This window comes from Bos grunniens, chromosome 6 (assembly GCF_055505025.1).
Source record: "Bos grunniens cultivar Pamir isolate PY7600 chromosome 6, Bosgru_T2T1.0, whole genome shotgun sequence".
Classification (NCBI taxonomy): domain Eukaryota; kingdom Metazoa; phylum Chordata; class Mammalia; order Artiodactyla; family Bovidae; genus Bos; species Bos grunniens.
In genome coordinates this window covers 45,335,427-45,360,571 of record NC_141170.1, presented here as the reverse complement: position 1 = coordinate 45,360,571, position 25,145 = coordinate 45,335,427, and the positions used below count along the sequence as shown (strand labels likewise).

At 41.2% G+C, this 25,145-nt stretch overlaps 2 long non-coding RNA genes across 4 annotated transcripts in view; one reads left to right on the top strand and one right to left on the bottom strand.

Moving 5' to 3' along the window:
- Positions 1-366: 366 nt before the first annotated feature.
- Positions 367-3,526, bottom strand: LOC147370616 (uncharacterized). 2 transcript variants are annotated; one of them, XR_015165365.1, is made up of 3 exons: positions 3,389-3,526; positions 2,976-3,080; positions 367-737 (listed from the first exon to the last, which is right to left on the bottom strand). It is a non-coding gene; the product is annotated as an uncharacterized LOC147370616 (long non-coding RNA). The 2 variants fall into 2 exon arrangements; XR_015165366.1 differs by lacking the exon at positions 3,389-3,526 and adding an exon at positions 3,231-3,376.
- Positions 3,513-25,145, top strand: part of LOC147370614 (uncharacterized) — a 314,358-nt gene continuing 292,725 nt past the window's right edge. Inside the window, exons 1-2 of one of the 2 annotated variants that reach the window (XR_015165358.1) lie at positions 3,513-3,647; positions 21,782-21,896. This is a non-coding gene — a long non-coding RNA (uncharacterized LOC147370614). The remainder of the gene's footprint in view (positions 3,648-21,781; positions 21,897-25,145) is intronic. The other variant, XR_015165359.1, reaches the window with a different exon arrangement.

Below are 25,145 nucleotides of genomic sequence, written 5' to 3'. Positions count from 1 at the left end.
TTTACTAGTGTGTGAGATAAGTGCAATTGTGTGGTAGTTTGAGCATTCTTTGGCATTGCCTTTCTTAGGGATTGAAATGAAAACTGACCTTTTCCAGTCCTGTGACAACTGCTGAGTTTTCCAAATTTGCTGACATCTTGAGTGCAGCACTTTCACAGCATCATCTTTCAGGATTTGAAATAGCTCAACTGGAATTCCATCACCTCTACTAGCTTTGTTCATAGTGATGCTTCCTAAGGCTCACTTGGCTTCACATTCTAGGATGTCTGGCTCTAGGTGAGTGATCACACCATCGTGATTATCTTGGTCGTGAAGATCTTTTTTGTACAGTCCTTCTGTGTATTCCTGCCTCCTCTTCTTAATATCTTCTGCTTCTGTTAGGTCCCTACCATTTCTGTCCTTTACTGAGCCCATCTTTGCATGAAATGTTCCCTTGGTATCTCTAATTTTCTTGAAGAGATCTCTAGTCTTTCCCATCTTACTGTTTTCCTCTATTTCTTTGCATTGATCGCTGAGGAAGGCTTTCTTATCTCTCCTTGCTATTCTTTTGAAACTCTGCTCCAGTCCAGCAGAGGGTGAGGAATTTCCTCTTCGGATGGTCTGAAGGGCTCATTCAAGGAGACTGACGTCTTTGCTTCTGAGGAAATCCCTCCTCCTACTCAGAGAGGTAAGGTGAAGCTGTGGCCTCTTGTCTCCACTGAACGTCTTTGTCAAAATGCAACACTGAGGGCTTCACACTGGAGGAGAGATAAGCATAAATAATTTTGGTCACTCATAGGTTCAGGACCGAGGCAGGGCACCCCCTGCAGGCTTGTCAGAAATGTAGCACCTCAGGCCCTCAGGGGCTTCCCTGGTGGTGGCTCAGTGGTAAAGAATCTGCCTGCTAATTCAGGAGACCCAGGTTCGATCCCTGGGTTGGGAAGATCCTCCGGAGAAGGAAATGGCAACTCACTCCAGTATTATTGCCTGGAGAATCCCATGGACAGAGGAGCCTGGAGGGCTACAGTCCATGAGGTTGCAAAGAGTCATACACGACTTAGTGACTCAACAACAGGCCCCCAGACTTGCTGCAAGAGGATCCGCATTTTAACAAGCTCCCTGGTGATTTGTGTGTTTGTAGAAGCCTGAGAAGCACTGGTACAGCACAGAAACGGCTGTATTGTCTGTGCCATCTCCTTCTATCACAGGGAACAACTCCGTTTAAGTCTAGCTCAGGGAAGAAAGATCCAAGATAACCCTGCCCTTTGGAGCTGAGACATCAATGTGGGCTCTGTAGGGCTTTTCTGGATTAGGGCAGAATGACTGGGGACTCTTAAATTTCTGAGATGGTTGAATGGAGAAGGAATGTTAAGGACCTTCCGCATACAACGAGGGGATAAGACAGTGCATTACGGGTGGGATACTGCTGAACAAGAGAATTTGTTTATTTCCGCAAGCCTGGTCAATACCTCCAACAGTGTTTGACCAATGGTGTGCAGGCCCTCTGGGGCCTGGAGTAAGCAGGCAGCAGCCTCCTGTGAAAAAGCCCTATTCAAAGCACCAGGAAGCCTCCCAGGCAAAGGAACACTCATTCAATTTCAATCAATTCTGTCAAAACCTCATTGGAAAACACTACCTCCTGGGCGTCCCACTGCTCAGTCAGTTGAGTCTCCATTATAGCTAGGAAGCTTCTGATAAATGTAGTCTTAAGGTATTGAAGGAATTCAGGTACTTATTCACAGAGGCAGTGGAAAACCCTTATCCCCCACTTGCTAATTCTGTGATTGGGTGCAAGTGTTTAACCTCCCTGTCTTTAGTTTCTCCATTTTAAAATCAATTATCAGAATGGTACTCACGGGGTACTAAATACTAAGCTTAGTATTCACCCTGTCTAACACTCTGTATCACGCATTTAAAGTCATCTCTACAGGAGGTAAGAATTTTATTTCAGGAGTGGAAGGGATCTTGAAGTCACTTGATGGAAAAGGGATGAGAAACAATAACCACAAAGATGAAAAAGGCTTCTGTTTTCATTTTGCCAGAGCCCAGGGTTTCAATTCTAGATCTGTCTTTGTGTTAAGAAGATCCAAACAAGCCTAACTTCCCAGGGCCTGTGAGGGACTCTGGGCAAAATATGACCTAGGAGGAGAGGTGGGGCTGCTTCAGGTCAGCTGGAGGCCATCAGGCTAGTTAACTGGGAAGATAGAGGAATCTATTTGTTATGGAAAAAGATCAGAAGGTCTGAGGTATATCCAAGTGTTGGAAAAGAACATGATGTTTTATTCTTGATGATCAATATTGTAGCAAAGGAGAAAGACATGGCCAAATACTATGCTGTGGGCCTAAAAGGTGCTCCCTCAGGGACTTCCCTGGTCCAGTGGCTATGGACTCTGCACTCCCAGTACAGAGGGGCCCAGGTTCGATCCTCGGTTTGGGAACTAGATCCCTCATGCCTCAAAGAAGATTGAATATTCCACATGCCTCAATTAATTTTTTTTAAGAGCTCACACGCACCCCTGTGGGCTCTGCTCCTCTCCTGCTTGACCCCCCTCTTCATTTCCCATGGCTGGCTGGGTGCCGTGGGAAGGAGGAGATCCCAGCACTGGAGAGGATTTTCCAGAGCCGTCAACAAGCCTGCGAAGGCCTGGTGCTTTCTAAGGAACATTCATTCTTGCGGTGGGATTCCTGGGGCTTGAATAGTGGGCTGCTTTCCACAGATAAATGATCTCGAGTCAGGAGATCTGTGACCTTGTAAATATGGCACGTACATTTGAATTTTTTCTTCTGGAAGCCAACAACTGAAAGCACGAGTTTTTAAAAAAATGATCTTCCTGTCTGATCTCTGGCAGAAGCTAAAAACACGGAGAGGGGTTTTTGTTTGGCAGTGGGGGCTGGGCTCCCACCTTCTGATCGTCATCTCTTTGATCTTCTATTCTCTGTGTTCAGGAGTCCCTTTGTGCTCACCTGAATCGTGTGAAACAAATCATCTTAATTACCTCAGGTCTGGCTTCTTCCTCTGGTTCTCATTTTTTGAAATTCCTGCAATGGTTACCAAATAAATCTATGTTGAGCTCTACTTCTTGGAAACAGCGTGGAGGCACCTGCAGCGGGGTGAGGAATTTCAAAGTTAGTTAAAAGGCACAGGAGGGTTGAGGGAATTGAATGAGAACCCCCCCTGGTTTGCAGCCTGGGGTTGTAATGCTGACTGTATACATCAAGTCCGTGTTCATTGCAGGGCACAGCCCTCACACCTTTCTTGTAGAAGAGAGAATACATCATGCTGGGGCTCCTGGGTGGAGGCAGGAGAGCTCTGCCCCCATCAGCCGTGCCTCAGCTGTTGTAGGAACCGACAAGGTGAGGAAGCCCAGGTGGGCAGAGAAGGAGGGAGGAGATGATGGTGTATTCTCACCTGCGGGGGCTCCGGGGTTTAACCACTAGGACGCTCCAAGCAAGTCAGAGGGTCACGGGAAAGCCGGCCAACTCCCGAGACCTGTCACTGAGTTGGAGCGCGGTTGCGAGGGGCTGCATTTTAAGTGGGCCATTCTGAAGGAAGAACCTTTCCGGGCGGAGAGGTGCTGAGGCAGGCCAGGCTCTGATCCCCTACGCCAGCCGGGCGGTCCAAAGGGAGGTAATTAGGAGCAACGAGCTGAAACTGCGGAAAGGAAAAAGTAAGCTGCGCAGCATAAAAGCCTTCCCGACAGTGGTATCTATTAGCCGTTGGCAGGCTCTCCTCAGGGAAAGTTCCGAAAGCCCCATTACCGGAGGATTTAGGGGGGCCCTGGTAACCTCTGGGGCGGGGGTGGGCGGGGGAGGGGCTGCTGGGAATTGCATCGCTTCCTTTCAGGACCCAGCCCTACCAGCGTCGGCTTGGGGCTAGTTACTTAGACCCCCACCCTTCCTGTGCTTTAGGAACGAACACTTAACACAAGTTCCTCCACAAAGGCATCATTTCCTTTTGGAGTGATTTCTGCCTCTGTAAAATGAGGCTGCTAGGTAGGCACGTCTGTAAATACAGGCAGCACACTCCACAGCCCCTCAGGGGTGGGAGGGACAGTCAGATCCCGTAAGAGAAATTTTGAAAACAAAATTTTCACCGGTTGGGTGATGGTTTGCAAAATACTTTTGAGGGAGTCTTGTCTGAGGTGGATAGGTTAACTCAGCTAGCGTGCTTAATTTTTAAAACATGGTGATAAATCAGGTCAAGGTCCACCAAACCCCTCTCCCTGAGGGCCCCAGTGTTCTGGACACAAGTGACCAGGAAGTGGCTTCTCTTGAGATAACCATCATTGTCCCTTCTCTCTACTTTCTGTTCACAAAACTGCATGGCACCCTGGGCAGACAAAATGAAGTAGATTTGGGCCCCACCAGGGCTTTGTACTCTCTTCCCTTATTCCCTTCTTTCCCCTCCTTCAAAGGGGCTTTGGTAGTTACTGGTCAGGCAAGCATTTAGGATGCAAAGCTGGATGAAGTCAACGTCTTGGACCTGCAGTTGCTTTGGGCTCCGGCTCACCCTGTATTTGGGCTTCCCTGGTGGCTCAGAGGGTAAAGGATTGCCTGCAATGCAGGAGACATGGATGTGATCCCTGGGTGGGGAAGATCTTCTGGAGGAGGGAATGGTTACCCACTCCAGTATTCTTCCCTGGAGAATTCCATGGACAGAGGAGCCTAGTGGGCTATACAGTTCATGGGGTTGTTGCAAAGAGTTAGACACTAATGAGAACTAACACTTTCACTTCACTTTCACCCTGTATTTTCCTAGGCCATCAGTCCTGTAGCCTTGTTGATAGCTTTCCATGGTGTTGCTCATGTTCACAATCTCCATCTCATGACCAAGGGCTCATGCATTCCTGGATAACTGCATGACTTCCTGGTCTTTATATCTGTTCCTTTGAATTCATCCTTCCACCCTAGCCAGGTCTGTCTCTGGAAACCACCTTTTCATCATGACATGCACTCTTGAAAAACTTGTCAATGCCTCCCATGGCTTCTAGGACAAGAACTGGGCTGGAATGATGGTCCTTTTCTACATACAAAAATAGTTGGTTCTGGTAATATTTTGGGAGATTCAGAGATTTCAGAATGGATGAGGATTGACATTAAGAACATTTTATTTCCTATTTATGATTTTAAAGTATATCTAAACTTTGGCTATCGAGGTACATTCTGAATCTTTTACCTTTCAAGCTCACCCTCTTCTGTAAGATGATAGGGTAGTGGTAGACCAGTAGTCCTCAGCTCTGACACCCCCCCCGCCCCCATGTCAGATTCATCTGAGAAATATTGAAAATTATGGATGCGTAGATCAGAATCTTTGCAAGTGAGGCCTGGGTATTGGAATTTTTAGAGTTCCCCAGGTGATTCAGATGTGCAGCCATTGTCAGAAGTAATATATTAGGATTATTTCTAAGACCTCTGTCATTTAATTTCAGATATTTTTTTGGCTCCTATGATTCTTGCACTGTTCTAGTTCAACTCAGTAATTCTTAGCTTGCATTGTAGTAGGATCCTTTTAGTTAAATAGAGTCTTAGATCCAAACTGATACTGCTTTTTTCATGGCCACTATAACCCCTAACAAGATTCTGTTTTCCTCCTATTCAAAACACAGTCACCCCTGAGATCATTCTCTTTGCCAGTTCACGCATTCCACAAGTGTGTATTGAGCACCTGCTGAATGCCAGAAACCCCATTCTAGATACTGGGAAAACATACAGTGGTGAGCAGGTCAGACAAGGAGCCTGTTTTCATGGATCTTATATTCTAGGATCACATCCAGGTTAATATGAATCTCATCTTGATCTTATTTGAATCACTTTCTCAAGTTTTCAACCATATTTTTCCGGTTTCTTATTCCTGCTTTGTCCCAGGGCATCAACGTAAAGTCCACTTTTTATACTTGACTAACTTTCATCTATAGATAAACACCAAATCAGATAAGAGATAACAACAATTGTGAAGAACAGTATCTAAAGGGTATTATGGTGCTTCCATAGCAGGTGGGATTAATATCCTTTTATAACTAAAAAGGTTTAGGAATCTAACCATCTGGATGTATATATTTCGCTCTGTGTTTTTAAGAATAAGTCCTTTTTTTTTTTTGGTAGTGGACATCTCTTTTTGCTATCACCATTCATTCACTCTTGTTAAATATTGGGAGGAGACATTTACTCCTCATTCCCCCATTGTTGTGTGTAGGAACTTCTTCAGAGTAATAATCCAAGCTTCTTTACCCCCTGTGCCCACTTTCTCCCTTTGCTCCAAGGAAGAAAGCGTGACTTACCCAATGGATGAGTTTTGGTACAGTGACCAGGCACATTAAACTCAGCCCTCTTCTCTGTATTTTTCTTCATCATCTACAATTTGCAGAGAGCATTCTCTGCTGCTCCATGCCATAAATCTGACAAGAGCAGTCCGCAGTGGGAGAATGAATGTCTATGATGCGGCAGGTCCATCTAATTCAGGAGTTAGCAAGCCAACTTGGTTAACAGATATGAAGACGTATCATAAAGGTGATATTTTTGTAGCTCTCTACCTAGCTCCTGGATCCTTCAATTAGTTCCAAGTGTGGGGTATTGAGACTTCTCCAAGCCCAACAGCATCTATACCCTAATTCCCCTATTTAGAACCACCTTCTCCATCTCATAATTTGGATTACGTGAAACTGATTTCATACATGAGACCCACAGTTAGTTCCCCCTGGCTATAATAAGTTTCAAGGTGAACATATGGCCCAATCGGATCCAATGCAATGCAGTGATGTTTTCCTCATTGAGGAACTCTTGATCTTCTCTGCTGGACACCTAAGAGAGTATAAGAGTTACAACCATTGCTTCCATTCCACTTTGTCATGAAGTTGAGAGATGGAGAGTCATGAAGCTGAGAGATGGAGAGAAACAGTCCTGATGATATAGCTTGAGCTCAGCTTTCAACCGTGACTGAAGCTTAGTATGCCTCTGGACTTTTCATCTTAAGTGAAACAATAAATTCTGTTTTTGCTTAAGTCTGTGCTCAGTTTTGTGCTACTTGCAACAGTAAAGGAGCCTCTCCTCATTTTATTTTCATAGTTTTATTTTTATTTGGTTTTAATTGATTTTAGAAGCTCACAGATCACCTCTATAACTCACTCCAGCTCCCAGGAGTTAGTGATGACTTCAGAAAAATTAATTCACCACAAGGAGTGTAGGTAGGTTATAATGTTGCATTATTAATTATTTTGGGCACTTTTCATGGCATTTTTCCTTTGTCTGTTTATTTGGAAAGATAATTTGATGTGATACTTGACTCAAGTCTTTCATCAAAAACATTCAAAATGCAAACAGCTTATATTTCCCTTTGATTAACTGGAGAAGAATGAACATTGTTCTTTAAAGTTATAATGATGATAATAAATATCCTCAAGGAAACAATAAGCTCTTCGGAAGAAAGTTACTTTACCTACTTACCAAGATAAAAGACTGGAACTTTTTTTATTTGGAATTCTGGTGGAAGTGAAATATAACCAGAAGGATGTTGAGGTTTGGCTGGACAACAGGAAGGGAGAAGAGCCTTCTGGTAATGGGGAAGGAAGTTAGCAGAGGAAGAGCAAGCCATATTTATGGCTGCTGCAGTGGAGATGTCCACAACAAAATGTGGTCTCCTTTCTAGTTTGTGGAATTAGGAAGTGACTGTCCTGCCAGGGACCATATTTCTCAGCATCTTACGCATCTAGATATGACCATGTGATTAGTTTTCACCAATGAGATGTGAGTGGAAGGGATATGTAACACTTCTATGCCAAAGCTTTTAGAAAGTGTTTTGGTTTCTGGATATCTTTCCCCTTTCTATCTGTATAGATGGTCCTAGTGGGCAGTAGAGATGTAAAAGGTTAAAGTAACTTGTGCGGGGAGCTGCCCGTGAGAACGGGGTCCTTTGTCCGAAGGACACAGCTCTGGGAGCTGCCTCAGTGAGGGTTTGCTTGCAAACATAGCTCTCTGTCCCGCCACCCCAGAGATTAGGCGCTTATTTACTGCAGGCACCTGGAGTTCTGTGCAAACTTCTCACGCACAGAAAAATGTTATCTGGTGTAAGAAATAATAACAGGGAGCCATTCCCATGCTCTCAAGATTTCTTGTGACTGTTTGTAAGATGTATAGGCTAACCAAGAAAAAAAGGTCAACTGTTTTGTCTCTCTCACGCTTTTCTGTATAAATATGAGATGTTGAATAAAGTTGGTGTCAGACTGCGTCCCTTCGTGGTGACGTGTCTGAACCTCTCGACCCCATCTTTGTAGTCTCTTGCTTTAGTTTCTTTCTTAGCCCCGCCGTGCACGTTCTCGGGACCTGATCGACTTTGCCGGCTGGCTCCGGCAACTTGAGTCCCTGAACACTGAATGAAAGAAATTTTGCTTTGGATTGTTTAGTGAAAGAGAAATAAACTTTTATTGTGTTTGGCCACTATACGTTTACAGATATATTTGATTCATGAGAACTTGGTGATGCTCAAAGTATGGTCACCAGATCAGGAATATCTGCATCATTGGGACTTGTTAGAAATGCATATTCTCACACACCATTCTAGATCTACTGAACCAGAAACTCAGATCTAGAAATCTGTGCTTTAACAAACTTTCCAGGCGATTCTAATACATGCTGCAGTTTGAGGACCACTGCCTTCTTTACTGACTTCACTGCCACCCTAGCTGATCATTAGATGTGAGTTATTACCTCAGTTTTTAATTAGGAGCTGGCTTTAGTTAGGAATGGTGACTGAAAGTTAAGAATAAATTTAGAAAAATTTGTGCAGTTGGGAAGACATTAGGTGAGTTTGAAATTCCACTGAATTTTGAGGAGAAACATCTTTGCTTTGAAATAACTTTTGTTCAGTTCTATATATTTTCATTGTTTAAAGAGAGTGTATCCTAGAACAGGGGTCACAACCCACATGCCTACTAGGTGGTCTAATCAAGGGAAGTGAGCTGAGAAGAGTGAAGCAAAATACTCAGCTACCGCTGATCATTGAGAACGTGGGCCCAGGGTTTTCAAGTCTAAATATTTTAAAGAGAACTGGAAATTTGGATTTTCATGTCAAATCTTCTGGTTTGTACATCTTGGCTTACATTAAAAGAAAAACTACAAACAAAACCAAAATTTTTGTTTGGTCAAACATGCCCACATATTGAATTTGGCCCCTGAGCTGCCAATTTTATAACATTTATCTGGAAGAACCAGGGAACCAGTGAGGCTGCCTAATGTTTTGTCTTAGTCATTAGGAGGCAAAACAACTTTTACACAAATGATGAGCTTCAAAGGAGGGAGGAGTAAGAGCTGTACAAAGTAGTTGCCAAGGTAACATCTTGCTGATCAGAAAGGGACCGCAGTTGGGTTTTATGTAGATGCAGTGGAAGAATGAAACATAATCTTTCTCTGTATTCATTCTGTTTAAGATGAGTGAGGAAATGGATGTGGATGCAGTGCAGCTGCCTGAGATTAGCGGGAAGCAATTCTCCCATTTGAGAGACCCCAGTGAGACCTGATCACCAACTAGCAACACAGGGAAGTCACACCTTTAACCTTCCAATTTGCTAGCAACAAATCAATAAACTCTGAGAGCTGCTGCCCTAAGCTAGTACCCAGGGGGACTATGGACAAGCTATCTGAATTTTAGTGAAGGAAAGTTCAAGCTTTTTCTTAAAGCAAGGGAAAATTTTTTACTATGCAATGAGAGGAAAGAGTTGAAGTTTTGTGAAAGACAGTTGCTTTAAACTATCTTTACTTAAATGTATTGGAAAACTATTCATAATTAGTGTTTTGTTGTTTATCTATACTAACACATTAGTTAGATTTCTATGTTTAATTTAATTTCATTGAAGCTTATCTTAATTTTTTATTATGGAAATAAGACACTGTTGTAGGGCCTGCCAAATTTAGGCAGTCTTATCTCTCTGGGAAAAATTAGACTTTGGTATATTTTCAGCACAGTAAGATGGAAATTTGAGGACACCAAGAGATAGATACTTTCCTGAGGAGTTTTACTTGCTCTTTAATCTTTAGCAAATATCCAGATATTATCTGTACTGCCTTGACATGCTGCCTGGAGGTGGGATTCTTCAACTGCATCAAAGAGTTCTGAGCCCAAAGTTCAGTTCAGTTCATTTGCTCAGTCGTGTCCAACTCTTTGCAACCCCATGAACTGCAGCACGCCAGGCCTCCCTGTCCATCACCAACTCCCGGAGTTCACCCAAACCCATGTCCATTGAGTCGGTGATGTCATCCAACCATCTCATCTGTCATCCCCTTCTCCTCCTGCCCTCAATCTTTCCCACCATCAGGGTCTTTTCAAATGAGTCAGCTCTTCGCATCATGTGGCCAAAGTATTGGAGTTTCAGCTTCAACATCAGTCCTATGAATGAACATCCAGGACTGATATCCTTTAAGATGGACTGGTTGGATCTCCTTGCAGTCCAAGGGACTCTCACGAGTCTTCTCCCAACACCACAGTTCAAAAGCATCAATTCTTCTGCTCTCAGCTTTCTTTATAGTCCAACTCTCACATTCATACATGACAAAGTTAGAGGTGGTCTTTGTACTGGGGACAAATAACAGGGTGTTGTTTGTGACATTGTCAAGCCTTTTTTTTCACATAACAACCTACATTGGATGTCTTTTGGAAGAGATCTACCTCATTCCTTTTAATAACTGGGTAGAATCTTGGACATTTGGAGGTTTCCAAATGTTGGTTGTCATTTGTGGTGTATGCTGTTTTTGCTAGGGCTTCCCTGGTGGCTCAGATGGTAAAGAATCTGCCTGCAATGCAGGTTTGATTCCTAGATGGGAAGATCACCTGGAGGAGGGAATGCCTACCCACTCCACGTTCTTGCCAGAAGAATTCCGTGGACAGAGGAGCCTGGCAGCTTCTGATTTTGTTATTATGATGATATTCCACTAAGTATCCTAGCAACCTATTTTTACTTTCATGTAATATAGCAGTTTTGAAGGATAAATTTTTATTTATTTTTTTATTTTTATTTTTTATTTTTTTAAATTTTATTTTATTTTTAAACTTTACATAATTGTATTAGTTTTGCCAAACATCAAAATGAACCCACCACAGGTATACATGTGTTCCCCATCCTGAACCCTCCTCCCTCCTCCCTCCCCATACCATCCCTCTGGGTCGTCCCAGTGCACTAGCCCCAAGCATCCAGTATCGTGCATCGAACCTGGACTGGCAACTCGTTTCTTACATGATATTTTACATGTTACAATGTCATTCTCCCAAATCTTCCCACCCTCTCCCTCTCCCACAGAGTCCATAAGACTGTTCTATACATCAGTGTCTCTTTTGCTGTCTCATACACAGGGTTATTGTTACCATCTTTCTAAATTCCATATATATGCGTTAGAATACTGTATTTATGTTTTTCCTTCTGGCTTACTTCACTCTGTATAATAGGCTCCAGTTTCATCCACCTCATTAGAACTGATTCAAATGTATTCTTTTTAATGGCTGAGTAATACTCCATTGTGTATATGTACCACAGCTTTCTTATCCATTCATCTGCTGATGGACATCTAGGTTGCTTCCATGTCTTGGCTATTATAAACAGTGCTGCGATGAACATTGGGGTACACGTGTCTCTTTCCCTTCTGGTTTCCTCAGTGTGTATGCCCAGCAGTGGGGTTGCTGGATCATAAGGCAGTTCTATTTCCAGTTTTTTAAGGAATCTCCACACTGTTCTCCATAGTGGCTGTACTAGTTTGCATTCCCACCAACAGTGTAAGAGGGTTCCCTTTTCTCCACACCCTCTCCAGCATTTATTATTTGTAGACTTTTGGATCGCAGCCATTCTGACTGGTGTGAAATGGTACCTCATAGTGGTTTTGATTTGCATTTCTCTGATAATGAGTGATGTTGAGCATCTTTTCATGTGTTTGTTAGCCATCTGTATGTCTTTTTTGGAGAAATGTCTATTTAGTTCTTTGGCCCATTTTTTGATTGGGTCGTTTATTTTTCTGGAGTTGAGCTGTAGGAGTTGCTTGTATATTTTTGAGATTAGTTGTTTGTCGGTTGCTTCATTTGCTATTATTTTCTCCCATTCTGAAGGCTGTCTTTTCACCTTGCTAATAGTTTCCTTTGATGTGCAGAAGCTTTTAAGGTTAATTAGGTCCCATTTGTTTATTTTTGCTTTTATTTCCAATATTCTGGGAGGTGGGTCATAGAGGATCCTGCTGTGATGTATGTCGGAGAGTGTTTTGCCTATGTTCTCCTCTAGGAGTTTTATAGTTTCTGGTCTTACGTTTAGATCTTTAATCCATTTTGAGTTTATTTTTGTGTATGGTGTTAGAAAGTGGTCCAGTTTCATTCTTTTACAAGTGGTTGACCAGATTTCCCAGCACCACTTGTTAAAGAGATTGTCTTTAATCCATTGTATATTCTTGCCTCCTTTGTCGAAGATAAGGTGTCCATATGTGCGTGGATTTATCTCTGGGCTTTCTATTTTATTCCATTGATCAATATTTCTGTCTTTGTGCCAGTACCATACTGTCTTGATAACTGTGGCTTTGTAGTAGAGCCTGAAGTCAGGTAGGTTGATTCCTCCAGTTCCATTCTTCTTTCTCAAGATCGCTTTGGCTATTCGAGGTTTTTTGTATTTCCATACAAATTGTGAAATTATTTGTTCTAGCTCTGTGAAGAATACTGTTGGTAGCTTGATAGGGATTGCGTTGAATCTATAAATTGCTTTGGGTAGTATACTCATTTTCACTATATTGATTCTTCCAATCCATGAACATGGTATATTTCTCCATCTATTAGTGTCCTCTTTGATTTCTTTCACCAGTGTTTTATAGTTTTCTATATATAGGTCTTTAGTTTCTTTAGGTAGATATATTCCTAAGTATTTTATTCTTTCTGTTGCAATGGTGAATGGAATTGTTTCCTTAATTTCTCTTTCTGTTTTCTCATTATTAGTGTATAGGAATGCAAGGGATTTCTGTGTGTTGATTTTATATCCTGCAACTTTACTGTAGTCATTGATTATTTCTAGTAATTTTCTGGTGGACTCTTTAGGGTTTTCTATGTAGAGGATCATGTCATCTGCAAATAGTGAGAGTTTTACTTCTTCTTTTCCAATTTGGATTCCTTTTATTTCTTTTTCTGCTCTGATTGCTGTGGCCAAAACTTCCAAAACTATGTTGAATAGTAATGGTGAAAGTGGGCACCCTTGTCTTGTTCCTGACTTTAGAGGAAATGCTTTCAATTTTTCACCATTGAGGGTAATGTTTGCAGTGGGTTTGTCATATATAGCTTTTATTATGTTGAGGTATGTTCCTTCTATTCCTGCTTTCTGGAGAGTTTTTATCATAAATGGATGTTGAATTTTGTCAAAGGCTTTCTCTGCATCTATTGAGATAATCATATGGTTTTTATTTTTCAATTTGTTAATGTGGTGTATTACATTGATTGATTTGCGGATATTGAAGAATCCTTGCATCCCTGGGATAAAGCCCACTTGATCATGGTGTATGATCTTTTTAATGTGTTGTTGGATTCTGATTGCTAGAATTTTGTTAAGGATTTTTGCATCTATGTTCATCAGTGATATTGGCCTGTAGTTTTCTTTTTTTGTGGGATCTTTGTCAGGTTTTGGTATTAGGGTGATGGTGGCCTCATAGAATGAGTTTGGAAGTTTACCTTCCTCTGCAATTTTCTGGAAGAGTTTGAGCAGGATAGGTGTTAGCTCTTCTCTAAATTTTTGGTAGAATTCAGCTGTGAAGCCGTCTGGACCGGGGCTTTTGTTTGCTGGAAGATTTTTGATTACAGTTTCAATTTCCATGCTTGTGATGGGTCTGTTAAGATTTTCTATTTCTTCCTGGTCCAGTTTTGGAAAGTTGTACTTTTCTAAGAATTTGTCCATTTCTTCCACGTTGTCCATTTTATTGGCATATAATTGTTGATAGTAGTCTCTTATGATCCTTTGTATTTCTGTGTTGTCTGTTGTGATCTCTCCATTTTCGTTTCTAATTTTATTGATTTGATTTTTCTCCCTTTGTTTCTTGATGAGTCTGGCTAATGGTTTGTCAATTTTATTTATCCTTTCAAAGAACCAGCTTTTGGTTTTGTTGATTTTTGCTATGGTCTCTTTTGTTTCTTTTGCATTTATTTCTGCTCTAATTTTTAAGATTTCTTTCCTTCTACTAACCCTGGGGTTCTTCATTTCTTCCTTTTCTAGTTGCTTTAGGTGTAGAGTTAGGTTATTTATTTGACTTTTTTCTTGTTTCTTGAGGTGTGCCTGTATTGCTATGAACTTTCCCCTTAGGACTGCTTTTACCGTGTCCCACAGGTTTTGGGTTGTTGTGTTTTCATTTTCATTCGTTTCTATGCAAATTTTGATTTCTTTTTTGATTTCTTCTGTGATTTGTTGGTTATTCAGCAGCGTGTTGTTCAGCCTCCATATGTTGGAATTTTTAATAGTTTTTCTCCTGTAATTGAGATCTAATCTTACTGCATTGTGGTCAGAAAAAATGCTTGGAATGATTTCTATCTTTTTGAATTTACCAAGGCTAGCTTTATGGCCCAGGATGTGATCTATCCTGGAGAAGGTTCCATGTGCACTTGAGAAAAAGGTGAAATTCATTGTTTTGGGATGAAATGTCCTATAGATATCAATTAGGTCTAACTGGTCTATTGTATCGTTTAAAGTTTGTGTTTCCTTGTTAATTTTCTGTTTAGTTGATCTATCCATAGGTGTAAGTGGGGTATTAAAGTCTCCCACTATTATTGTGTTATTGTTAATTTCTCCTTTCATACTTGTTAGCATTTGTCTTACGTACTGTGGTGCTCCCGTGTTGGGTGCATATATATTTATAATTGTTATATCTTCTTCTTGGATTGATCCTTTGATCATTATGTAGTGACCTTCTTTGTCTCTTTTCACAGCCTTTGTTTTAAAGTCTATTTTATCTGATATGAGTATTGCTACTCCTGCTTTCTTTTGGTCCCTATTTGCATGGAAAACCTTTTTCCAGCCCTTCACTTTCAGTCTGTATGTGTCCCCTGTTTTGAGGTGGGTCTCTTGTAGACAACATATATAGGGGTCTTGTTTTTGTATCCATTCAGCCAGTCTTTGTCTTTTGGTTGGGGCATTCAACCCATTTACGTTTAAGGTAATTACTGATAAGTATGTTCCCGTTGCCATTTACTTTATTGTTTTGGGTTTGAGTTTATACACCGTTTTTGTGTTTCCTGTCTAGAGAATATCCTTAAGTATTTGTTGGAGAGCTGGTTTGGTGGTGCAGAATTCTCTCAGCTTTTGCTTGTCTGAAAAGCTTTTGATTTCTCCTTCATACTTGAATGAGATCCTTGCTGGGTACAATAATCTGGGCTGTAGGTTATTTTCTTTCATCATTTTAAGTATGTCTTGCCATTCCCTCCTGGCTTGAAGAGTTTCTATTGAAAGATCAGCTGTTATCCTTATGGGAATTCCCTTGTGTGTTATTTGTTGTTTTTCCCTTGCTGCTTTTAATATTTGTTCTTTGTGTTTGATCTTTGTTAATTTGATTAATATGTGTCTTGGGGTGTTTCTCCTTGGGTTTATCCTGTTTGGTACTCTCTGGGTTTCTTGGACTTGGGTGATTATTTCCTTCCCCATTTTAGGGAAGTTTTCCACTATTATCTCCTCAAGTATTTTCTCATGGTCTTTCTTTTTGTCTTCTTCTTCTGGAACCCCTATGATTCGAATGTTGTAGCGTTTAATATTGTCCTGGAGGTCTCTGAGATTGTCCTCATTTCTTTTAATTCGTTTTTCTTTTATCCTCTCTGATTCATTTATTTCTACCATTCTATCTTCTAATTCACTAATCCTGTCTTCTGCCTCTGTTATTCTACTATTTGTTGCCTCCAGAGTGTTTTTAATTTCACTTATTGCATTATTCATTATATATTGACTCTTTTTTATTTCTTCTAGGTCCTTGTTAAACCTTTCTTGCATCTTCTCAATCCTTGTCTCCAGGCTATTTATCTGTGATTCCATTTTAGTTTCAAGATTTTGGATCAATTTCACTATCATTATTCGGAATTCTTTATCAGGTAGATTCCCTATCTCTTCCTCTTTTGTTTGGTTTGGTGGGCATTTATCCTGTTCCTTTATCTGCTGAGTATTCCTCTGTCTCTTCATCTTGTTTAAATTGCTGAGTTTGGGGTGTCCTTTCTGTATTCTGGCAGTTTGTGGAGTTCTCTTTATTGTGGTGTTTCCTCGCTGTGTGTGGGTTTGTACAGGTGGCTTGTCAAGGTTTCCTGGTTAGGGAAGCTTGTGTCGGTGTTCTGGTGGGTGGAGCTGTATTTCTTCTCTCTGGAGTGCAATGAAATGTCCAGTAATGAGTTATGAGATGTCTATAGTTTTGGGGTGACTTTGGGCAGCCTGTATCTTGAAGCTCAGGGCTGTGTTCCTTTGTTGCTGGAGAATTTGCTTGGTATGTCTTGCCCTGGAACTTATTGGCCCTTGTGTGGTGCTTGGTTTCAGTGTCGGTATGGAGGCATTTGATGAGCTCCTGTGAATGAATGTTCCTTGGAGTCAGGAGTTCCCTGGAGTCAGGGTTTGGACTTAAGTCCCCTGCTTCCGATTATCGGTCTTATTTTTACAGTAGTTTCAAAACTTCTCCTTCTATACAGCACCATTGATAAAACATCTACATTAAAGATGATAAGTTTCTCTACAGTGAGGGTCACTCAGAGAGGTTCACAGGGTTACATGGAGAAGAGAAGAGGGAGGAGGGAGTTAGAGGTGACCCAAATGAGATGAGGTGAATCAATAGTGGAGAGAGTGGGCTAGCCAGTAGTCACTTCCTTATGTGCACTCCACAACTGGACCACTCAGAGATGTTCACGGGGTTATACAGAGAAGAGAAGAAGGAGGAAGGTAACAGAGGTGGCCAGAAGGATAAAAGGGGGAAATGAAAAGGAGGGAGACAGATCCAGCCAGTAATCAGTTCCCTAAGTGTTCTCCACCGTCTGGAACACACAGAAATTCACAGAGTTGGGTAGAGTAGAGAGGGGTTAGGGAGGAGACACAGGCGACCTGGTGGAGAAAAAGGAGGGTCCAAAGGGAGAGAGAGCAGTCAAGCCAGTAATCTCACTCCCTAGTGAAAAATGGGTCCTGAAGATTGGGTCCTTAAAGGTACAAAATTGGTAACAAATACATAAAAGCAAAAATTAAAAATCTAGAGTAGAGTTTGGAATTTCAAAAATACGATGTTAAAGAAAAGAAGAAGGAAAAGAAAGAGAGAAAGAACGAACAAACAAAAACAAAGAAGGTCGCGAAAATTATAAAGAAAGTACAGGTACAAAATTGATAACTAATACCAGAAAGCGAAAATTAAAAATCTAGAGTAGAGTTTGGAATTTCAAAAATACGATGTTAAAGAAAAGAAGAAGGAAAAGAAAGAGAGAAAAAACGAACAAACAAAAACAAAGAAGGTCGCGAAAATTATAAAGAAAGTACAGGTACAAAATTGATAACTAATCCCAGAAAGCAAAAATTAAAAATCTAGAGTAGAGTTTGGAATTTCAAAAATACAATGTTAAAAAAAAAAAAAAAAGAAGAAGAAAAATAAAGAGAGAAAACAAACAAACAAATACGAACAATGTCACAAAAATTATACAGAAAATACAGGTACAAAATTGATATCAAATACCAAAAAGCATAAATTAAAAATTTAGAGTAAAGTTTGGAATTTCAGATATACAATGTTATATAAAAGAAGAAGAGAAAGAAACAGAGAAGAAGAAAAAAAAAAAAAAGTCACAGAAATTATATAAAAAAAAACTATAGGTACAAAATTGATAACATATACCAAAAAGCGAAAATTAAAAATCTAGAGTAGAGTTTGGAATTTCAAAAATACAATGTTAAAGAAAAGAAGAAAAAAACAAAAACAAACAAACAAAAAAAACAAGGTCAAAAAATTATAAAATATATATATATGAAGTTTGCTGAAGAAGAAAAAAATAGGGTCTTTTTTTTTTTTTTTTTTGCAAAGTAATAGGTTATAAAAGTGAAAATTAAAGGAACAATAGAGGACTTAAAATTTTTTTTTTTAATTAAAAAAAAAAAGAAAGAATGATCGTAAAAATAATAAAAATATATCTAGGACTTTTTTGTTTATTTTTTGTGTGTGTGTGTGGGTGTTGTGGGTTCAGTTCATTTTTGGCTAGTTCCTTGGTCAGATTTATATTTCTCAAGATCTATAGGCCCCTTCCTATGTAGTCCATAGTAACCACAGGGTTTTGATCTATTGCCTGTAGCTTCCAAGGCGTTTCCCTCTGTTATATCTTCTTCTGTTTGCTAGTCTCTTCAGTATCTGGTTTCCGCCCTGACTCAAAGGGCACGGTGGAGGACACTTTTTTTTTTTTTTTTTTAGGCTTACTTGTTCAGTCGCGCTGTGGGGAGGGAGGGAGGGATGCTGCAAGCAAATAATACTGGCGTGGGCTCGCAGTGCCTCAGCCACCCTAGGTCTGCCCCTGCTCACGGCGCGTGTAGCCTCCCTGTCCACACTGCTCGGACTCTAGGTTGTTCCGCCGGGAACAATCCGAGGCTGGCCCTGGGCTGCATGCACCTCCCAGGTCCAAGCCGCTCAGGTTCAGGCACTCGGGTAGTCCTCAGAGGCGCAGACTCAGTTGGGCCTGAGTTTTGTGCTCTTCCCAGGTCCGAGCGCCAATTTGCTCTTCCCAGGCGAGCGCCAATGCTGCGACTTATCACCTCCCCGCCACTCGGTTATCTGGATGTAAAACCGGCGCACCTTCTCAGGCAGATGTTGACCGTCTAGACCCCCAAGAAGTTTTAGTTAGCAAAGAAGCCTGCTTACAATTTTATAGATAATGTCTCTCTGGGGCTGCGATTGCCCACTTCCGGCTCTGGCTGCCTGTCACCGGAGGGGGAAGGTCTGCAGCCGGCTATCTCTGTTCAGTCCTTTGTTCCGTGCGCGGGCCTGGCGGTCTTAGGTTAGGGCTGGCTTTTCGCGTGGTAGATATCCCACAGTCTGGTTTGCTAGCCCAAATTATTTCGCTCAGATAGCGCTCAGGGTATTCAGGCCAGATTCTTACTCTCAGCGATGCAGCCCACGCCGCGCCTCCCTGCCCAGCCCCGGTTTGCTAATGGCGGATGCAGGCGTCTGCGCTGCTTCTCTGCTGGGGGAGTTACCGTAGGGCTCGCAATCTGCGAGTTTTAAATTGTTTATTTATTTTTTCTCCCTGTTATGTTGCCCTCTGTGCTTCCAAAGCTCGGCACAGATTCGGCAGTGAGAAGGTTTCCTGATGTTTGGAAACTTCTCTCTTTTTAAGATTCCCTTCCCGGGACGGAACTCCGTCCCTCCCTCTTTTGTCTCTTTTTTTTTGTTTTTAATATTTTTTCCTACCTCCTTTCGAAGAGTTGGGTTGCTTTTCTGGGTGCCTGATGTCCTCTGCCGGCATTCAGAAGTTGTTTTGTGGAATTTACTCGACGTTTAAATGCTCTTTTGATGAATTTGTGGGGGAGAAAGTGTTCTCCCCGTCCTACTCCTCCGCCATCTTGGCTCCTCCCTCCGAAGGATAAATTTTTAAATGTGAAAGTAAAGGGTCAAAGTATATATGGATTTGAAATTCAATAGTTATTATACCTAATTGCCCTACAGTGGGATTATAACAAGTATATTTCTATCAATAATTCATGAAACTTCTGGTTTCCTCTCTGCCTTACTCTCTCTCTCTCTCTATATATATATATACACATATATATACATATATATATAGGGGCTTCCCTGGTAGCTCAGATGGTAAAGCGTCTGCCTGCAATGAAGGGGACCTGGGTTTGATCCCTGGACTAGGAAGATCCCCTGGAGAAGGGAATGGCAACCCACTCCAGTACTCTTGCCTGGAAAATCCCATGGATGGAGGAGCCTGATAGGCTACAGTCCATGGGATCGCAAAGAGTCGGACATGACTGAGCAACTTCACTGTGTTCATATATATATGTGTATATGTATATAATAAAATTTCTAATCTTTTTCTACCAGGTTAAAAAACAGGCAAAAAAACCCCCAGTGTTTTCTACCAGGCAAAAAAAACAGTGTTTCATTGTTCTAACTTGTTTTCCTTTCATTTTGAGAGAGTTGAACACCCTCTCATGTTTTAAAGATTCTTGTATTTCTTTTTCAGTTGAATATCTCTTCATATATTTGCTTTTCCAAAAACTGTTGGGAATTTTTTTATGAACTATGAAAGTTTTTCATATGTTGAGAAATTTAGCCTTTTAGGTAGGTTTGAAAAAAATAAATGTTCTCAGTATTTACATTCTCAGTCTAAGTTACCTGGGGAAAGTCAAGACAATGGTTATACATAGCTAGTTGCCCAGTGAAAATTGCACTAATCTCAGAGCATATAACCTAGAAAGACCTAATCTGAACACATAAATCTATAAGGGAAGACAAAGTCTTAAGACCATCTGGAGATAGTTACTGAGTACTTAGTTCAATGTCATGGGCACAGATGATGGTTGGAGGTGGTGGGATAAAGGTGTGGTGGGAGGGGCAGTCTGGGCTAGGTGAGGTGGGAGTAATAATGATGTGTATGTGAGCACCTCAGAGCTAGAAGTCTCATGGCAGAGCTCTTTTGTTATTTCTTGCTTGTGCATGGAAGGCATTAGTTTCCTTTTTTGCTGCCAATGCTTTTCCAGGCCAGGGCTTTGCTTGCATTCAGAGGGATGCTCCTTTAGCCAGCACCAGACTCTCTTGGGCATAATAGACATATTTCCTTCTGAATACCCTATGTGGTCCCCACATGACACATTCCCTCATTTTGGCTCCCAGGCTGGTGTAAAGCTCTCCATTAAAGCTAATGGTAAAACCACAATTAGACCTAACCCCATTTTCCTTCTTTGGTACTTCTAAAAGGCAATACTTAAAACCTTGAAATTTACTTAACTAACAAAAAACCATTGCCCTATTAATGCCTTCCTGGAGATGGTTCTTTCTTCTTAAATAGGCTACTTTTCAGACTGGAAATCGCCCCAAATCCTCAAATAGCCCCCTGTTTTTCACATGTGATTCCTGCAAATTGCTGTTTGCCTGATGCCTTAGTGGGGGACTCACTTAACAGTTAGATTTGTTACTGTATTTACTGACATTTTAACATGACATTTTTAGCTGCCTAAATAATTGTAGTGTTTACCAGAAAAAAAGAAATCAAAGTAATGAAAGGTACTAAAATTATTCATATCTCAACATTACAAGCCTTAATTTCCTGCCTGAAGCATGGTGAATGACTCATTTTTAAAGTCATCTCTAGCTACTGGGAGTCTATAGTGATGTATGTAGATAGTTTATAGATTGGAAAAATCAATGAATATCACAGGTTGTCATGATAGGCAGTGTTATTATAGAATAATGAGATCAGCTAAAAACATAGGGTCTCAGACATCTGAATTGAAAGGAGGAAATGAGGACTAGCAAGGGGAAAATAAGTTCCTTAAAGTTTTCTGGATAGCGAACAACACAGCAGCCCCTTACCCTGCATGTCTAAAATCTTCTGTCCTCCAAAGAGATCCTCTGGAGCTCTTTTTGCCCTTACTACAGGCTAAGGTGGGGTGAGAGATGACTTTGCAGGAGCTGAAGGCTGTGACCTGGACTTCGGAGGATGGGTTTTCTGGTTTTAGCATGACTATGCCCACTCAGGGACAGGCTGTGGCAGTGTCTAGGTTAGCCAATCTCTGGACAGTTTGGAAAGTCCTTGTAATTTGAATAAATAAGTAAAAAATGCTTACTTGATTAAAAAAATACATTTTTTTTCTCTTGATAGAAACCACTCTCAGTAGAGTCACTCCTAAAGGACCCATGAGTTTAAAGATGCATTTCAATAGGCTAAGTGTGCTCCTCACTGGGAGGGATAATACATTCCTAGGAAAAAGAAACATGTAAGTATTATTCCCTCCCTTCTTCTATATCTGGTCTTATAGACCCATGTGCATCTTTATGCCTCTAAGTCCTTTGCTCATATTATTCTCTTGGCCTGGGATAATTTTCCAAGGCTTAGATCAAGTATCACTTCTTCCTATGATTTTCTTGATCATTCTTCCTAAGTAGAAACAGCACCTTACATATACCTGTACAATTTATTTGTAATTAACATGAAACTCAGTCTGTAGAGAATTTGAGATAGATTGGCAACATACCTACAAAAGGATAAAGGAGAACTTGGGGTCAAGGGGAAACAAGAACAGCAAAATAAATGCCTGCCACCCACTCTGGTACAGTTGTTCAAGAGGACTGCAGAATTGGACCTAAGCTCCTGGCAGCTAAAGCAAAAATGGAAACACAATGAATTATAGAATTTTTCTGTGTCTGTAAGACAAAAACAAATGAGCTGTTCTGAAAAAGCACTTCCTGAATCTGAGATCTGAGAACTTCTCCATGAGGTCCTAAGAAAATGAGTGCAGTGTGATGTAGAGGAGGACAGTTTCAACATGCCTACACTGGTTGTGAATTTAACTCCAGTCAGCAAAAAATGTTGCTCAATCTTGACAGACGATGAGACATCAAAGCACAATCAAGTAAAAGCTGCTTCATTGAGGTATGAAAACAAGACTGTGGCTCATGGTTTAGTTCTTCATAGATTTTTCTTCAAACTGAATTATGCTTCTATGTACATAAATAGTAAATTTTAGGCTATCTAAAGTAATAGATAAGCTGTTTGTCTTTTAGGTAAACTTCCATAAATTATTTATCGTAAGTGTACTTGATAAGGATTTTATGACTGAGAGTTCAAGGTTGCATTTTTTCCTCCGGCAAGAACCAAGAGTGCAGATAACCTGCAGCCAATCGGACAGATCTGAATGGTTTGTCAATCACTCTGTCAGAATGTCCCAGTAGTGTAGCACTTATCACTTTGTTTTATAGACATCTGTGTCCCTGGCATAACTGCATACTCTTCAAGGGCAGGAACTATTTATTTTTTGTCTTTGCATCTCTTAGCCCCTAGCATGCTTGAAACATAGCATCCTGGTAATAGACTTTGTTGAACTGAATCACCTTAAAAACTTACTGCTATTATCCAATGCTACTTGGCAAAAGTGAGAGTTCTGAGCAGAGAAGGACAGGGAACAGAGCTAAGCTTTGACGACCAGGAGAAGGTAGAGAGTCAGGACATGACTGGAAACAACTTTTTCCTATTATGCTGGTTATTGTCTGTTGTTTGTCCTATTCCTGTCCTTATTTCCTCTCCTTCAAATTGCAAGCTGCTGAAAACTCTTCTAGACTCCGTTGGTAGCTGGACTCTAGGTAGGGTTTGTCAATCTAAGCATGTGTGGGAGATTGGAAAGTCGTAGGAAGGAAAGACCATTTGGCTGTGATGGTGGTAGCAGTGGGTGGTGCCATGCTGGAGCTCCCATAGCATTGGAGTGATTTTAGCATCATCATTAGGAGCCTGGGCTCCTGGATTCCTTGCTAAGCAGCCGGGATCAAGATCCTCCAAAGTGGCCTCTTGCTTCAGTATTCATGGCCTTGTGTAATCTTCTCCCCTAAAGTCACTTGCTGCTGACCAGTATTGAAGTGTTGAGGGATACCACTTCTGTGATTTGTTGCAAAAGATTTTGACTACTGCTGTCTTCCTAGAAGACTCTCTCTGTTGCTCTGTTGTCTTCTCAGCTTGAATGATTTTTTTTTTGGCCACATTGCATGGCATATAGGATTTTAGTTTCCTGATGACCAGGAATAGAGCCCATGCCCTTCGCAGTGGAAGCACTGATTCTTAACCACCGGACCACCAGGGAAGTCCCTCAGCTTTCATACTTTTATGAAGCAAGCCACCCTGTTTATGAGACCCACATGGCGAGGAACTGAGGTGAGCTCTGACCAATGGCCAGCAAGGAACTGAGGTCCATCAGCCTATAAGGAACTGAATCCTGCTGATATCCACATGAGGCTGAAAGTGGTGGTGGTGTTGTTTAGTCACTAAGTAGGGTCTGACTCTTTTGGGACCCTATGGACTGTAGCCTGCCAGGCTCCTCTGTCCATGGGATTTTCCAGGCAAGAATATTGGAGTGGGTTGCCATTTCCTTCTCCAGGGGAATCTCCCTGACCCAGGGATCGAACACGTGTCTCCTGCTTGGCAGGTTGATTCTTTACCACTGAGCCGCTTGGGAAGCTCGCCTGAAAGTGTATCCTTCTTCATTTGAAACTTCAGATGAGTATAACCTGACACCTTGATATTTTCTAAAGAAACCCTGGAGTAGAGAAAGGACTCAGCTAACCCATGTTAGATTCCTGACCCACAGAAACTGTGAGATAGTAAATGTGTATTGTTTCAAGCCATTACATTTTGAGGTAAGTTTTTACACAATAGCAATACATAACTAATGTAATGGCACAGCCATTGGGTGCAACCTCAGCAGGGAATGTGTGCTGATGGACTCTGGGTGACATCACATTCACTCTCACTCCTCCAACTACGGGAGTAATGGCTACTTTCTGCAATTGCCAATCTCTAGGTAATGCCACTTTCCCCTTAGTCACTGTTTTTTATTACTGTTGTCAATTTTTTGTATTAAATTTCCTCTGTCTGAACTATCTAAATGGTGACTGATACATCCACATAACTATTTTTCCTGGGAAGGAGATAAAGGGGAACATCACATTATTCTAAATGCAATTGTGTCTTTTTAGACATTAAAAAATGTGATGCAACTTTTTTTTTTTTTAAAGTAAATGGAGGTTTGCTTCTCTGCAGGTCTTGGTTTCTGGGGCAGGTCGACATCAAAGGTGGAGTCACCTGTACCTTCTTTCCCGGGTATATGAGGTATATATCTCTGCCCACCTGCAGTCAGCAAAGGCAATGCATAAGGGATGATGAAGGACACACAGTGGCTTCTTTTCCATTTTCATATGGGAGTCCATGGAAGTACAATCGCTGCATGATCCCTGTAACTAGAATAAAAAAATATGGCATGTGTATGAGTTAAGACTCAGCAGGTGAACAACCCACATGGACTCCATTTCCCCAGGAGACTGTGAAACTAGAAAGAAACTTATGTATCAGGACAGAGCAGCCCTTGATGAGGCTCAAAAGAGAGGTGGCAAAGTCACAACTACCCAGCAGAAAACCAAGTCAGAGGAGGCGAAAGAACAAAGGGAGAGAAAGAGACTAGTCAAAGAGGCCATATCCATCC